Below are 16943 nucleotides of genomic sequence, written 5' to 3'. Positions count from 1 at the left end.
GTGTAGAAAAATACCTCCATTCTAGCACACGAGAGCGTGGCGCGACAATGCTAAGTCACAACAGTGGAGACCCGGCGTCATAATCCATGTAATACTCTACAAGCCCCATGAACCATTTAGGTTTAGACCTTTGATCTGTGCACTGGCCCAAGCACGGGTAATTTGCATGTAGTTAGCGGGATTCAAATGGATAACCTCTAGTTCTTGAATTGAGAATCCGTTAGATGCCCTAGTCACATACTCACACTTAATTTAACTTTTACCTAATGTGCATGCATTGTTAATTTCTTGACGTGACATAGTAATTGTACTTGTGCAAAAATTTTGTTTGCTTATTCTATGCTAACTCGTCGTTTATCAAGTTATTTATGTATTACCAAACTAATGTAAATTCACCATGTGATGTCTCAAATTCTTTTAAAAAATGTCTTACATATTTGAATATTTTTCTTCACAAGATTATAAAACAATATGTTCAATGCATATCCCTCATGTTACTAACAAAGAAAATAAGCACGTTTTGACTATAGATTGTTGCAAAATACCACATTTTCAAACTAAAACAAAAAAAAATGAATTCTTTACTTATTTATTAATTTCTACTTTTTAGATGTTAACTAAAAGATTATTCATGATATAAATTTATCAATCTTGGAAAATTAGGTAAAATAATTATTGGATATATTTTTATCGTGCCAAAGGCACAGATTTGCCACTAGAATATATGTTAAAATAGGTAGAGCACTAAAATTTATAGAAAGCACTTCGTACCTAGGTGCTAGTAGCATACGGCTACATGGTTGTTAGAATTGTGATTTAGATTGTACGATCAATGACCTACGATCCCAAATCTACTAAATAATCCCAACCAAACAAAAATTGGATTACAGATAGAACCATTTTAGATTGACACAAGGCAACAGTTCATGACTAGAAGATTGAAGTGACCTTGAGCAACCATCACTTAAGTAGATTTTTGATCGATCCAGGCCTACCAAAAAATATGCACTACAGCGTCACAAGGACCAATAAATATTCTCATAGTGAAGCTAGTAGCAGCACATAGTTCTGCATAACATCGATCACTCATAACCAGGCCATATCAAAAGTTCACTGCAGATGCTCGCAGCTTGGTATATTTTTAATCGTGTAAACCTATCCGGGCTCAATTTAAATTCAGACACAGGAATCAACGCCTTCCAACAACATTTGCGCATCTTGATGGTAAAGTCGTAAAAGAAGGCAAAAAAAAGAGGGTACAGAGTAACGTCCACAGCAACAATCACTATCATCCATATAGAAGCAAGAGGAGCATAAAAAATTCCTCTGCTAATCTGTTTACAAAGGAAGTGGCTGATACACAAAAGTAGGAAGATTGGAGTTGGACTAGCACTGGCAGCAAAGAGAGAGGCACATAATACACCGAGCAGGCACATCACAATCAACCAATTCTCCAGATTGTCCACTAAGCTTAATCCATGGCCAAAAGGCATATACATATTTATCTCCATACCGAGGTTTTACGAAATGCTTCTTACATATTGGTCAAGATTTGTATTGAAAAGGTCACACCTTCAAAAAGGATAAGAAAAGGTGTAAGGAGAGAAAATAACAGCTTCTGCAATTATGCAAATATAACTGACAGAAAGAAAAGCAATGGTCACCACAAAACGTCTTCATCCCAAATTCCTAATCATATGTCCACAGAAGTATTAGGACAGTGCAGGGTATGTTATCCAAAATGACAAAAAAGTATTATCGAGGATTTTAACAGACAGATATTTCTGCCAGACAATCTGACTATTGGTCCCGTACAGAACACTATTTCAACAATAGATCATCAACATCGACACGCATCATCTAATCAACCAGTTTAAACCAACAAAAGTTCATCAGTCACCTGATAGGAGTTCCTGGAGCGTAGAGAGGGCTTTTAGCCACATATTCAACGTATGGACTGTATATGTACTTCAGAGCTTCCCGTAGATCACCGGTCCTACGATGTGTAACCAAGATTATCGGCAAAGGTATGAGGAATAAGATGAAAAAAACAAAACAAAAGAAAAAGCAGATTGATGGTTGCTAAGAGTCTTTTAAAGAGAAGTACAATAATGGGCAAAAATCTGATCCAAGAATGCATCGGCATTAATATATTTGCTGAAGTTGCAAGCTATAGAAGCATAAGGAAAATACTTAGCACTGAAAAAGTAAGATGATCTGGCAATGTGATTCTCAGCAGATTCATTTTGCATTATTGAACCAAATAATAAGTAGTCGATGTAAGATAATAGAAGCTAACACGAGCAAACCATTTCTCTCATATCATGCATTCCAGGAACCACAAACATCTTATAATTTTGTGGTGCCTTTAGATAAATCAGAAGAGTGTCAGTTCCTTAATAATGCTGTGTTCATCTCGAATTAACCGGCTCATCATTAGCCTACCAAATAAGCATGATGGATTACGCATTTACGAGGCCGACCTCACCGTCACTGGGTTTCACCGGCCAGCACCGTCACAAGTCGGCCTCATCTTGGCTGGGTGAGGCTCGACCTCGCCTAGATCCAGCGAGGTCGGCTTGGCAGCGGCGGGTGTGGCTCGCCCTCACTAGTGACCGGCACGGTCCAGCTTCGCCAGAGGCTGGCAAGGTCGACCTCGCCAGTCTGTGCCTCTAGACCGGCTAGAGGAAAGAAGGCAAAAAAGAAAAAAGAAAAAGTATTAAAAATTTTGAAATATTAAAAATTGTCATGTCAGCCTTGGCCGGATGGCCAGCACTGGCTGGCGGCCACGTCAGCGCCGGCCGGCCAAAATTGACCGAATGGACTCAATTGGCAAGAAGTGAAAATGTTTAGGACTCAATTGGCAAACTTAAAATGTTTAAGACTGAATTGGCAAAAGCGCAATAGATTTAGGACTTTTGGACAATTTTCCCAAGGATGGCTGACGTTAATCTTCTTTTGTTTCCTTTCAGATTTAATTCAGCTGGCGGCGGTCTTTTATTCCAGATGATGTAGCAAATCTTTATTTCCTTCACACAATTGCAATGATTCATCCGACTTGCTCCTTTTATTTTTCTTTCTTCACTTCTCTCACTCGCTGCACTTGAAAACATTACACCAATCTCTCCTCTTGGCTGGCCGAAATTGCTGGATTGATTGGTCTCCTTGATTCCCTTCCGCATCTCTCATGCGAACAACCCTTTTCTCAGATCATGGGCGAGATTCGTAGTCGAGCATATTCTGAAGATATTTGCTAATCCGTGCGCCACCGAATGTATCACCCTGCCTTCTCAAATTTAAGTACGATGAGGCTAGGTCAGATGAAATTTATTGGATGCGGACATGCTTTATAATGACCAAATACCCAAACACGATGTGAAATTATGCAATGTTATTTTTTGTAATGAAAATTCAGTGGAATAGTCAAAATTTCAGTATCAACACCTGTTTGAAGTTTTCATAACATACAGAGGTTGACACGTAAATTAACATATGTTTTTTTTATAGTTTTTAAAATTAAAATAATATTTTCAATTTTCCTGAAAATACAAAAGTTTGTTTTAGCTTTGAATTTAGCTGAAACAAACGGACCTCGCAAATGTGAAAGACACGACAAAGGTGGAGATGAGAATGAGATGAGTCAAGTCCACTAGACAAAATTAATTGCAGCAAAAATTAGTGGTTGAGAGTATACACGGGTGTGGTTCCACATGACACTTATATGGCAAACCCCACTTCCAGTTGGTCAAAAAGAAGGTATTACCCTTGATCACGTTCGAAAATTAAACATTAGTGCAATTCATTAGGCAATAACCCGTTTCATTACTTAGACAGTGATCTTGCCATTGACACCTAAATTTTGACTATCATAATTAATCAATTACGGCATTAGAAAATTAGGAGTCGGCCTTGAACCCTTAAAAATATCGTTAGCATAGTTTGTATTTGCATTATAGATAATGGTATGGGAACTTGTCAACACAAGCTAGGATAAGCCAATGGACGAAGCCACCTTGAGTCAAAGTCAAAAGACTACCTTGGAGAAGGTTCAAGCAAAAGATCAATATGCATTGTCAATCATCTATCAAGCTTTTGATGATTCTCCATTCGAGAAGGTTTAGAACACTACTGCTTCTGTGGAGGCATGGAAGATCCTTTACAATACACACCAAGGAGAATAGAAAATTAAGATTCACCTTCAAACATTTTTGACATACGTGGCCTGCGTGAACACGAACCTTAGCTTCTGGATTCGTGCATGGAAGATCCCTTACAATACGAGTTGCGCCATAACCTCCGACAACGCCTCCACGACCTCAGCTCATTGTCATCATGAGGGTGTCGCGGGTTTTGGGCGACCCAGGATCCAGGGTCATTCGAAAACAAAGTTAGATTTAGGCTCAAGGATGTTGAATTTGGTGTCCCGAGCAACTCACTCTTCTTCGTCGGCTCTCTTCGCATCGACTCGATCCTATGCCAGCTCTCTCCGCACTACTCCTAGGCGAAAAACGTTGACGTTCGATTCTTACCGTCAGTTGTTGCTCCCTCGCCACCGAAAGACACCACCATCTGCCGTTCGCTACCCGCCACCCATCACCCTTCCACAGAGAAAAAACTCCCAACCACAGCCAATCTACGCACAACAATCGTCGTCCCATGCATGGCCACCATCGATCATCACACCACCTCAGCCATTTTCCCGAAGGCATCACCCAAGTGAGCACGAGCAGAGACATGGACGGCCACTATTAACCCATACCAATCGCCAATGTCTCAAACTGGCCATAGATTGAAGCCGGCTGCCATTCACAGCCCTCGCTGGTCGCTAGCAAAGCCGCAGTCAGTTGTCCTGTTTCTGCTCTGTTTTTCGGCAAAAAAGGCTTAAAGAGTTTGGGGTTCACCCGAAGCTCGTTCACTACGTCAATCACCAGTGATGGCTTTCCTCACTTTTTTCAAACCGCCGGAGTCAGTGTTAACCGTCGCCATTCGTCATCTCGGAGCAACAGAGGAGCGGCTCTATTCTGCCCTGTTTCTCTTTAGTGTCAACTTAAGAGATTTTATTTGAAATCTATAACAAGAAAATTTCGGAGATTTGAAAAGGCAAAATCGTGAAAGAGATCACGGCTAGCCAAGAGGAGAAATCAATGGGATATTTTTACTTGAAAATATGGCAGGCAAGAGGCAAGATGGTCAAGTGATTAAGCGGGGTTGGAAAGAGAGAAATTAAGGGAAAGAATGAAGAATTTAATGCTCATGGAATGAGCTGGCTATGAAATCATGGAGGTGATGAGTGAACTTGAGATGTATCTTATAATTATGGCAGCATAAGATATATCTTGTTCTTCCTTATTGTGGATACCTCAGCGGTTGCTCCATCCAAGGAAGAGAATATATCAATCCACTGCATGGATTGGATTTCCTTTTCCGACTAATTTTCGAGGACCACTCTGAATGTTGAGTGTCCTGATACCAAATTGATTTCCTAGTTTCAACTGAATTCTGACGGTCAGTGCTCCAACAACAGCAAAGAATATAGCCACAAAGCGACTAACGGATATATATATGTACGCAAAAACACTTGTGTTAGAGCTACGGAGCATAAAAAAAACCAGTATATGAATGCTACCGTCATGGCATCAGCAATGCAATTTTCCTTGCACAAGAGACAAGCACTCAACGTATTTGTTTTGATTCAATAATTTTGAACCCCTGTTCCATGAATGAACCTAATAGAGAAAAATGAAACGAACAGGTGACGGATCAAGAGTGAGGCAACATTAATGTGATATTTGAACTGATCTTCTTTCAATCCTCCTCCGCTAGCTCTCTGTGTTGACTCTGTCGCTCGTACTAGCACAAGTGGTGGTGTGCGCTTGGCACTAAAATGAACACTTTTTAATAACGACTGGCACTGAAGTGATCTCTTTTTAACGACTAACATTGAAGTGATCGCTTTAAAAAAAATTTGGCACTCAAATGATCACTATATACAACTTTTAGACGATGTGGTTTAGGGGTCATATGTTAACCGGACACACCGGCAAGCCATGTAGGACTGAGAAATTAATAAAATATGGCCACGTTAGATTTCCGTCGACCTAAATCGGAGTTGGCACTTAAGTGATCGTTTTTTTAAAAAGTTGACACTTAAGTGATCCATAACTAAAATGAGCGCCCTACACAACTTTTGGCACTTTTAGCGTCCTTCTTCCATTCAATTGAATTAATACAAAAAAACACGAACTAATACACGTGTGACAAACAGAGAGTAAAACCTTAAACTGATACATTCGTCAACTGCAGCAATTTGATAGTAAAATTTAATGAAAACTAACATAGGGTAAATTTGTCACAAGCATACCAGTTTGAGGTTTTTCATGGTAATTACCCTTTTTCTTTTTGTAATTGAAGTATTTCATGTCATAGCCATGAGCCAATGTGACAACCACCACCAACCATGAACGTACTATATCTCGGAGATCGGGGGATAGTGAGAGGATAGGCGAAATGTGTTAGAAAAGTCCTAAACTTATTGCATTTGTGTCAATTTAGTTCTAAACATTTTTTTGTGCCAATTTTTTTTTATGTAAATATGTGAGTATCATTAATCAGATGAGGTATAAGAGCTCAGAGGCATCCTCCAGCATTACAAAAAACTAATTATGCAAGAAGAGAAGATGGAGGATGGCAATCTCCATACAGTACCCAAACATTCGCCTGGGAAAAATGACAGTTTTGGTAGAATGACGCCCTACCCCTTATAACCTTACGAATCCTAGCCAACAGTAGATGAGCCTCAAGAGACTTGCTTTGGAATCGTCTACGGTTGCGTTCCATCCAAATACAATAAATAGTTGCTAAGAAGGATAACTTGAGGAGTTTCACCTCTAAGTTTTTTGCTCTTAGTGGCCCTGATCATCCATTGAAGCTCAAAATTCCAATCTCCCGCAGAATGCCAGATCCCATTTTGTGCGAGGATACTGCGCCATATACTACTGGTCCAGGAGCACTCAAAGAATAAGTGGGTTTTGTTTTCTATACCGGTCATACATAAATTACATTTAGTATCAACTAAAGGCAGCCAACGTGATATGGCTACTATTGTCGGTAACCTATCTCTACAAATAAGCCAGCCTATAAAGTTATGCTTGCTAATACCACTAGTCCAAATCAGGTGATACCAGTCCACAGGCGGTCCCTCTTGTTTGAGTTCCTTGCATATATCTCTGCAACAATATATTTGGCTTGAGATGATAGGTGTTTGAGCAAGTCTCAGCCTGAGAATACATCTCCATCTCCAAGCCATACTGCCCTTAACGTCTAATTGCATAACTGGTCTATCGCTTCAATATGGCAAATGAGCTTGGTTAATTGTAATTTATAATCTCTCATTAATAGAGACACTCGACTTTTATTTTGGTGAAATATGCCACTAACAAAATGTGTTGGATCATCGGCACGATAGTTGCTAAACTTTAGGAGTTGCTGAGAAGTGGTTTTTACCTCCAAAAGCTTGAAAAAGTTTAGCTTATGTGCTAAGTTTAAGTTATCTTTTATTCTCTTTAGCACCGAAAGAAAAAAGAGTGAAGACTTTTAAGTCAACCCTATGAAATTTTTCCAAAGTGGGACGAAAAAGTTTCCAGCTTTATTAATTAGAGGAGCCATGCTTCGAGATAGCCATGAAGAATGTGAACAACCATGAGACGACCTTGTGGATTGTCCTGATCCTTTTGAGCAATTCTGTTCCTTTAAAGTTCTATTATTTATTATGTGTGCAATTGTCACGGCATCAATTACTAGTACAACAGTTGTTTCAAGTGTAATGACCGATTCCAAAGGTAATTTTATTATTATAAACGCGGATTAAAAATCTAAAGGAAAAAAGTAGTGGGTCCCAATTCCAAAGGTCATTTTATTATTATGTTAGTCCAATTTTGTTTCTGTCTGTTTCCGCATGCATTTCCCTACTGCAATTATTCTGTCTTCAATCTTCTTCACTCCGAGTCCGAGGTGCTTTCCACGACCAAAAGTCCAACTTGGAGGCAGTTATTTGCGTCTAATAAGTAAGAAATTATAAAATGGAAAATTTATAAGGTAAACTAAATCTAAATCGTAAAAGTTGAAGAGATTGGTATGGAGTTCACCATTTTTAATGGTTCAAAATCAATTCAGTGTATACACTAAGTTCACTCGATAATCTTTCTAGATAGATAACTATGTCACTACTTCTTAATTTGTACGAACTTTCCTTTAAAGAATTCGACGGAAATAATATCACTTGTCTAATCTCAATCCGATGAATCTCCTCTGTTGAAAGGATGAATATCGCATAAGACCCACCTTATGTAATGTGTATGATCCAATCATCCTTTGTAAACTGGATTCATTAAATGAATTGGTGTAATGAGGAGGAGGATCATCGGATCAGATTTTTAGCCATGTTCTTAATGCCTCGATTGCAGTCGATGATCTTGTGGGCTAAGAACGGGTTCTAATTCTCATGATCTATTTATAGGTGTAAGAGGAATTTGTTCAGCGAATACCACAAAAATTGAACTTAACCCGTGGAAGATTATAAATTCTCAACCTCAAATTTCTTGTCATCAAATCCAAGTCAAGTTCGAATGTATTGAGTGTATTACCGGTCCCGCTTCGCACTACACAAGGTTTTCTTCGCCATAAGATAAGACATCTTCTGTTTCTCTTAGCACGAAGAGAAAAGAAGAGTGACGACTTTTAAGTCAAGTCTATGAAATTTTTCCAAAGTAGAGGGAGAAAGTTTTCAGCTTTACTAGTTAGGGGAACGACGATGCTTTGAGATAGTCATGAAGAATGTGAACGCCCAGAAGACAACTGGGATGTCACCTTATGATATGGGCTACTTCTAACTTGTTTCTTCTTTATATGCGGCGATACACCATCCACCGTTTTTAATATACCATCATGTTTAACATGAAATTTCTCATTCTTCACTATAAATACCCTAAACCAATTATTTGATAGTTAATTTCACAACGGAAAAATTATAGCTTTAATCCCGTCAATAGTGATGTATCAAACTCTTACCTGCCACTTTGCATTCAAGTCCCTTAACATTGACCGAATCTCCTCTGTCGCGTTCTCTACTTCATTCATCCAGATAATGGTAGTACTCATGCGCAATCCTTACCCTCCCTAGCTAAAAGAATTACGTGCGAATCTCAAAACAAGGTCCTCTAATCACCGGTTCCAGGTGATTGGTATTACTGTGAGTAACACTTATCCTCTCTTGCGTGAGAACCTCAGGACATGCTCCTCTACGATTATCAATCTCTCTCCCCTTCCAAAACCATATATGGAAGCCATTGTATAAATTCTCTTGGCAAAAGAATCGCATGCGAGACTAGGGACAAGTCCTCAGCAATCACAAGTCTCTCCCCCTCCCAAAACCATATATGGAAGGCATTGTATAAATCGAGTCATCTTGAATCTTAATTATCATGAAGAAATGAGAACAAAGAAAAAGAGACCACGAGTTCATAAAATACTTTACAAAATCGACCTATCCACAATTGATGTTAGGATTATAATATCTCTTTCTTAAGTTAGCGGTGTAACTAAAAGGCCATTCGTGTTATATTTTTTTGACACTGAGAATGTACGCTATGATTATCAGAAGAAAATCCTAAAAATGCATACTGTCATTGAATCCAAGTCAAGTTCGAACGTCTTGAATGTACTGTCGGTCGCACTTCACACTAAACGAGGCTTTCTTCACCTTGAGACAAGGCATCTTCTTTTTCTCTTAGCACCAGAAGAAATAAAGAGTGATGACTTTTAAGTCAAGCCTATGAAATTTTTCCAAAGTGGAGTGAAAAAGTTTCCAGCTTTACTAGTTAGTGGAACAATGCTTCGAGATAGTCATGAAGAATGTGAACGACCAGGAGACGACGCTTCCATCTTTGTTATGATGCAAAGGTTAGGCCAACAATGGTAAGGAAAAGCATTGAGAAATAAATGCATCATAGATATCCACTTATACTAGTAAAAGAATTCTACTTAGGTCTTATTTGTTGGCTGTGGAATCAGATTACCTAATGAATCGGGGATTCAAAATTTTGGATTTGTCATTTGGAAAAATAATTTCAAACTTCGAATTGAATTACCAAGCAACACTCGTTATTGAAATTTCACTATCACCGTAGTTATACTAGGTCACCATCAAAATCATAGGACAACTGAGTCACCAAAGACTTCGAGGGCTCGCTTAGTGTTAGTATATTTGCTTCTCTTTGCCCCAATTGAGATTGTCTATAAAGTTTTGTGAGAGAGACGTTAAGAATATTATATTTTGAAACACCTGGGACCCAAGGGTTGGGCTCATAACCTCGACACCTTGGTCCGGGAATCCCTGGCCAACCTTGTGACCCTGACGCTTAAGCCCAAGACTCCCGGCGATTGACCCGGGACCTCGGCACTAACAATCAGGACCAATTGGTCAATCAAAGATTCTATTTAGGTACGAATGGATTCTTCTGCCACTACTGTTGGCATTGTCATGCTCCATTCCTCTATCTATATTATTGTATAATTACAAACTAATCTAGTTTATTATCCGCAAATGGTAGCCATTTGGATTACTAAAAGTTCATGAAATAACTTCTATTATTGTGGAAGTGGCTTTCTATAATTCTCCTTATATTCTATAATTTTCCTAGTTGCATCACTGATTACTCTATATTTAAGGTAAGAAATTTGGTCATTTTCTTCCTTGCCCCTTTCTCTTCTCATTCATTTATATTATCCAATAATACTTAATATTTCCTAATTAACGTCCAAACAAACCCTACAGAAACGCATCAAATATGGGAAGCTGGTCACTTTTTCTTCCTCATCAAGTGGAGTACGAAAGGATACACCTCTTCTTTTGAGGAGCTCTTCTCCAAATCAAGAGCGATAACATCAAGCCAGATCTATTAAGGTGTACACTCAAAATTTCATGGTCATAGACTCATGGTGGCCTTCAGTTACTTTTGCATTCTTTAGTATTTGCATTGCACGAGGTTTTAGATTTTCTGAACGTATACAAGTACTTCTCTCTTTGCAATTACTATTGTAGGCACCTAATTTTTTACTAATGTTTGACCATGCAGACTATTATTGGATAGCACCTGCTCCTGTAGAAAATTTTTCGATTTTGAATATATCGAAGCCTTGAGGGGTAAATAAAATAACCTTAGTTAAAATTACCATCGATTGAGGTAATTGGGTTGTGCCATGCAAGAGCAAAAATGTCTCATTTGCCCACATTGGATGGCCGGATCACAGATATCATAACTTTTAACCATGGTCATCTGATCTTGAGGGTGTCAAGAAAATTGTGATTTCCTAGATCAAGTGACGAATTCATGTATATCTAGTCACAACTAACGCCTTGAGAATAGGGTCGATTAGAGTTTCAATGAGGAAAATTTTGTGCCTTTTCACAACGACCATTCATTCATCCAAATTTGTGGGAATCCACAGTCCCGACACTTTTCCGAAAATCGGAGAGAACTTTCGAAAAATTTAGGTAGTGAGCTTTCCGTAAATGTGAATATTGGGTGAATTGGATGGAAGAGAAATGAGTGATCAAAGTTCAGACAAATATATAAATAAAATAAGTGATTTTTCAAGAAAAAAAAAAGGGAAAATGCTGCATGGCGTTTGCAGCGCCCGGCTCGCACCTCACGCTGGTTCTTTGCTGGCTAGAGGCCCAAGTCTACTAAGCAACGAGCCGAGGGCCCTGTACAATATCCCTATGACCCTGTGCAATGGCCCAATGGCCTTGAGTAAGACCCCCAGGTCCCTTGCGCTTCCGTTTTTTCCATAAAAATAGGGGTTCAAATGCTCATTTTTTTTCAAGGTGGTAAGACTCCTTATGTATTTTGAAGATGGCAAAACATTTTATGCGAACTTATATGTGTTTTTGAGTGTGCGGACAAATTATTTTCTACATATACAAGTTTATATGTATATGATGTCATCAACAGGATGTCTGTGCTGTTTGAGAATTTCCTTCCTCTGCAAATAGAGAATAAGATACTCGGTGGAAAGTGTTTAGTTTGGAAGAACCTGTAGATTTTGGTGAGCAAGCAAGGGACCTGGGATCATCAAGGAGATTGGATGGACCGAATAGAAGGAGAACAACTTTAATAATATGAGTGTATCAATATGGAAGGACTTAAGTATAGAAGGTGAACAAATTAAGATTAGGTGAAATCGCTAAGTTTGGAAGCATCGTAAAAGAAGTTTACATTATTGATGGAGTAGACAATACTCCAAGTACTTGGAAACGAAGACCTAGCTCTATATTGATTTAATTCAAATTCCAATTGATACTTTGAAGCCAATTAATTAATTCAGGCCTTAGAATCCATGAGGGACGTTGTGGAAAAGTAAGATGGGGTTTGATATTTTTGACTAAGTAGAGGGAGTGTCACGAGGTGTTGTGGAGACAGTTCGATTTGCTCTGAGCAAGATCTATAAATGAACTCCATGTAAACGTGCTGAGCTAAGAAAACCCTCGTAAAAGGCTAGAAAGCCTGACTTATGGGGTGTTTGGTTCAGCTTTGGGAAGGGGCTTTGAGCCTCGAAAGCTCCTTCCCAAAATACTGGGGTATTTGGTTCAGCATTTGGCCAATGCTAGCATTCCAAATGCTGAAAGCCCAAAGCTAGTTCGGACCAGCCTTGGGCTTTCAACCTTTGCCAAATGCTACTGTTCGTGCGTCACTGTTCATATTCTTCGGTGAGGGAGGGCAACCGGCGCCTGGATCGTGCCGGCGAGAGGCCGACGAGGTCGCACGACCCAGGCGCCGCCGGCCTGGGTAGCGCGACCTCAGGCGGCCGTCGCCTGGGTCGTGTGACCCCCCCCCCCCCCCCCTCCCCCCGAGGGTCGCCTGGCCTCGGGCGACCGCCAGCGGCGGCAGATCTGGCTCGCCGGGGGTCGCCTGACCTCGGGCGACGGCCGCCGGCGCTAGATCTATCTCGCCGGCGATGGGTAGGTTAGTTTTTTTTTTAATAAATAAGATAATTCTCAAAGTCCATTTGCAAAAAAAATTCACCAAACACTATATTTTGGCCAAAGTAGCTTTACAAAATATTTTTACCAAATACCATTTTCATTTCCCCAATGGGCTTTCAGTCAAAGGTATTTGCATTCCCCCAAGTTGCATTTTCAAAGTTGAACTAAACAGACCCTTAGGCCATTTGTGTCCTGTGCTGGGGTAGGCACACCCGAGGCCTTGGTTAGCAACGAGTGGGCATTGCGAAGCGCCGACCTACCTCTAGCGGAGGGGCCACTGGCCACTAGCCCCTATGGCTGTGCATAGAGTTGTCATCCAACATTTGTTTCGCTCAATTTTTGCATCCACGGAAAGTTGGTGATTTGAATCAAATTTCTGAGAATCGGCCCAAACAAATGGTTGTGGTGGAAAGTTAAGATATTTTCTTTGTTAAAAATCAAATCGATGTGATTTCCGAGGTTTCAGAAAAACTATGTATTCAAGATGAAACTAATCAATCGGGTCAAATCACAAAATTCTTGACATAGGGAACTATGGCTAAAAGTTGTGATATCTTAAGAATTGGTCATTCGACTTTGGTAAAATGGATATTATTGGAAAATTGTTAATGAGTATGATCTAATTATATCCTTGGATTGAATTTTTAAGGAAGTAATAATCTCAATCAATTTTAGTCAAACCTTTGCTAAAACTTCAGGTGTCTCCAAGTATTTTTGAAAATAATGTAAGAATATTTGAGAAAAGTTGGTTTTGATCAAACCGACTCCATTTCTTGATCATTTGCAACATGCATTCATTAGTGTTAAAGCTTAAACTGTTAAATGAATGCGTTGTTGTTTATTATTTAAATATTCTAACACTTCCTTTCACATTTAATCTGGTCTTTTTACTTTGTACTAAGCAATGAAGCCTAGAAAGATTCAAACTTAGGACTCCAGCTTTATATCATGTGAGATTTTGATGGGACCACTGTCAACTATTCTAAAAACTTAAATTGTTAAATGAAGGCATGATTTATTAGTTAAATATTCTAACAAATAGTGTTGCTTATGTGGACTCATCCATGTTATGTCGGGGAACTTATGCCATGAATCGGACAATTGAATATTGATTTGTATTAATTCATATCATCTAGGGTTAATACCACAAAAAACCTCAAACTGGTACACATGTGACAATTTTACCTCTAATTTTTTATCATGAAAAAATCCAAATCGGTACATTTGTGACAAATTTACCTCGAACTAAATTTTTGACCACCAAAAACTCGAACTGTTATATTTGTGACAAATTTACTAATCGTTAATTTCCATTAAATTGAATTAATATCACAAAAAATCATAAACTGATACGTATGTGATAAACGAAGGGTAAAATATAAAATTGGTACATCCATCAATTATCGCGTGTCATTTAATAAAGCAATTTGACAGTAAAATTTAACAGAAAAAAACTGAAGGTAAATTTGTCATAGGTGAACCAGTTTAGGGTTTTTGATAGTCAAAAAATTAATTTAAGATAAAATTATCACAGACATATCACTATGAGATTTTTTGCGGTAGTTTAACCCTATCATTTATGCTCATGTAGGATCGATGCATGTCAGTTTGCATTTATTCAAATCATGAATTCTACGTAAAAAGTTGCACATGTCATGAGGTTAGCGTGTTGCACGTCATACATGGTAAATAGCATTTCGCATCGAAAACTGAAAATGTCACGCCTCGAACCCCAACGGGCTCGCGACACCTTATCGACGGTCGTATAGAACGCGACGTCCCAGGACGCATCGCCGACCCAAACGAAACACCCAAACATATATGCAAGCGAAAGTGGAATTTGATCAACCCAGACAGTAAACAACGATAAAGGGATAGTACTTACAAGGACCAATAAATGCATAACAATAGCTCAACAGCTACTTACAATAATCACAAATACACAACATCAGCCAGACTACTAACTTCAAACCATGTTCATCAAAAAGGGGGCGGTGATCGAGTAGCCTAACTACTCTACAAAAAGGGACATTCAAAAATGGAACGAAGCATCAAATCCAACACCACTCCCGGTCTCTGAACCTCACGTGACGACTGTTCATCACACCAAACCTGAAAATGTTTAACAATGGGGCATGAGATAAATCTCAATAAGTAGACAATTTAAACCCCGCGTAGGCCAATGCGTACCCAGATGAGCCTCAACATGCAATATAACCCATGACACAATAGAATTCACATAACGTACTTACCTCGTCACAATTCACACGTTAATTCTGCATATGAGTCAATTCACATTAATACAATAACATCCCAAGTGCATATCACAATCACTCGAGCATCATACACACATACATTCACCCAATTCATCCAAGTACATTGCACATGCGCATCCATTCAACTTTCTCACGACCCGGGTCAACACCCCACAGGTCAGCCCTCCGATCAATCCGGGCTTTATCCCTGGTCAACACCCCACAGGACCTTTCTCATGTCCCACGTCAACACACCTCAGGTCAGCCCTCCAATCAATCCGGGCTCTATCCTGGGTCAACACCCCACATGACCTTTCACACTTTCTCACAACCCGCGTCAACACGCTTCAGGTCAGCCCTTCGATCAATCCGGGCTCTCTCTCGGGTCAACACCCCATAGGACTTTTCACACTTTCTCACGACCCGCGTCAACACGCCTCAGGTCAGCCCTCCGATCAATCCGGGCTCTGTCCCGGGTCAACACCCCACAGGACCTTTCACACAACCCGGGTCAACACCCCTCAGGTCCTTTCTCATAACCCGGGTCAACACCCCTCAGGTTGGTAGCCCTCCGATCGATCCGGGCTTGTCATTCACACACGTCACATAATTCAATCAATTCCATGCCAATCACATATTCAAACCACGCCTTAATAAGCTCAATCGCCAATCATCCCAATCAATCCATGCAAGTATCAAACTCATTCTGTAAAGCATCACAAGCTAGCCACATTGTACAACCATCAATCTAACACATTGCACATACTCAATTTCAAGTCATGCGCACGCCACTTCGGCCCACAATTCCAACATTTGAGCCGATCATATTGAACCCATGATCCATCACAAACCGGCCACCATCAAGCATCAAATTGCACTCACAAGCACCACGACAAACCGGCCATACACGTGCCCATCAATCAATCACAAATAAACTCACATTTCGACTCATAACTAACCAACATTAGCCCCTCAAGTTCGTCATCGTACCAGCCACAACCAACCACCAATTGGCCCCAATTATAACCATAATTTAGTCTAAGAATTAGCCACATACAATCCTCAAATCAGCCCCTAACTTAGCCCTCAAACCGATACTAAACAATCCCTAAACAAGTTCGATTAATACCCATTATATTAGGTAAGGTTTAGGGAGTCACTTATTTGGTTCAAGCCCAAGAAAAGCCAAGCAAAGGGGCAAAATGGCCAGTCGGGCAGTGGCGGGCTCGGCACGGGCGTGGGCGCGGCGATCGGCCACGGGCAAAGCGCTTGGCACGGCCCTCGACCACGGGCAAGGCGTTCGGCCATAGGCGAGGCACTCGGCCAGGCAACGGGCGAGCGGCCGGGTGAGCGAGCGGCGAGTGGGCAACGGCCAGGTGAGCGACCGGGCTAGACGGCTGAGTGGCTGACGAGTTGGACGGGCGAGCGGCCGGGCTGGACGAGCGAGTGGCCGGCGAGCTGGACGGGCAAGAAGCCGGGCTGGATGAGCGAGAGGCCGGCGAGCTGGACGGGCGAGAGGCTGGGCACTCGGCACGGGCGATGGGCGGACGGCCAGCGAGCGCGGCGAGCACGCGGACGACGGCGACGGGCGAGCGCTGGGCAACCGGGCGATCGTTCGGCCACGGTCGGGACAGCGGCCAGGCGAG

General features: G+C 40.6%; 1 long non-coding RNA gene across 1 annotated transcript; it reads right to left on the bottom strand.

Moving 5' to 3' along the window:
- Positions 1-1269: 1269 nt before the first annotated feature.
- On the bottom strand, positions 1270-2165 carry LOC115691162 (uncharacterized). Its single transcript, XR_004006949.2, has 2 exons — positions 1901-2165; positions 1270-1572 (listed from the first exon to the last, which is right to left on the bottom strand). It is a non-coding gene; the product is annotated as an uncharacterized LOC115691162 (long non-coding RNA).
- Between the last annotated feature and the right edge of the window lie 14778 nt (positions 2166-16943).

Source organism: Syzygium oleosum, unplaced genomic scaffold, assembly GCF_021117445.2.
Source record: "Syzygium oleosum isolate NSW1041296 unplaced genomic scaffold, Sole_v2.1 Sole_v2.24, whole genome shotgun sequence".
NCBI classification, from domain to species: domain Eukaryota; kingdom Viridiplantae; phylum Streptophyta; class Magnoliopsida; order Myrtales; family Myrtaceae; genus Syzygium; species Syzygium oleosum.
Note: the sequence above shows the minus strand (reverse complement) of the source record. Positions and strands in the feature narration are given on the sequence as shown.